Raw genomic sequence first — 1,367 nt, forward strand, 5'->3', positions numbered from 1 at the left:
TCCATAATGTTTCTAGATAGAAATGTTTAAGTTTTTTTAATTTGAAACTGTATTTATGTATTGAAAAAAGAAAGTTTTCATGCTTTTACTACTGTTATAAAATTTATATTGTGTAAAAGTGAAGGTATTTATTTCCTAAGATTTTAAATTTTTTGGGGTTGTTACAAAGAATAAGGTGAAATTAGGCATTGTTAGGGATGGACAAATTTAGGTCTCAACACAAAGAATGCATTAGCTCATACATGATGGTCATATTATCAAATCCAAACCATACCATGGTGTTAGATTGTTCTTTGAGCTTCAAAGATACATGGAATAAAAATGAGGGAACTCATGGATGTGACATTTGTTGGATATTGTTGTTGCCTAGGATATGTTGTTGTCATTGATGTCAACATATTCTTGTCTTTCGGTGATTGTAGAGAGTTAATTTGGTATTTGATTTGTTGTTCTCCGGTATGATTATATTCTTGGTTGCATATTTGGGAGAGTGTTTGGTGTGTTCATGTGTATCTTCAATTTAGATAGTTCATGATTTGGTGCTCCACAGGTTATCTTTCTAGTCCCAGTTGTTGTTGTTGAGTGTTCTTGAGTATCAATGTGTTGATCGTTGGAGATCCGATTAAGTGGTGTTGTTGCAAATATCGCGGATGATTATAACATGCTTGTTGGTGTTTCCTGATTGTTTCCTATTTGTTTTGATAGTCCACATTGACCATTGTGTGTGTTATTGAAGATCTTATGGGTTTGATAATGTTTTTCATGTTATGCGGTATTTTCGGTGGTGTAGCGTGTTGCAAATGATCTTGGTGAGATTTATGGTGGTGTTTCATATTCGAGGATTTGATTTGGGTCCATGCTATGCCATTTATGGCATTGTATTGGTCTGGTGATTGATTTATGTATCGTGTGATGTAATTTTGTAATTAGGTCTTGAGGATTGAGCCGACCTTGTAGTCAAGATTGATGATTTGTATAAATAGGTGTTATATTCATGTAATTTATGTATGGTGGTTGTGTCTACATTATCAGAGAGTGGTGTATGTGTGAATAAGTGAGTTCATCTTTTGGTGTGAAGTATTGAGCAGAGAGTGTTGCAGGGTAGAAAAATATGCTTAATCGGAACTGTTATCAGGCATTTAGAGATGTTATTCTTTTAGTTCATCTTAACCAGATTGTAGTATGAATGTTATTATAAGATAGTGAACCTTCCCTAAGGGTTGTAGCCTTCTGGGTTCTTATATTTTGAGTAGTGAGCTCTAGGCAGTGTACCTGAATGCATGTTATTTCCCCATTGTAATATTTACACATACTACTGTAGAGTACCATATTATTGTGGGCCGGTTCCTATCGTGGTTTTTCCCTTA

The sequence above is a fragment of the Cryptomeria japonica genome, chromosome 4, assembly GCF_030272615.1.
Source record: "Cryptomeria japonica chromosome 4, Sugi_1.0, whole genome shotgun sequence".
Lineage (NCBI taxonomy): Eukaryota > Viridiplantae > Streptophyta > Pinopsida > Cupressales > Cupressaceae > Cryptomeria > Cryptomeria japonica.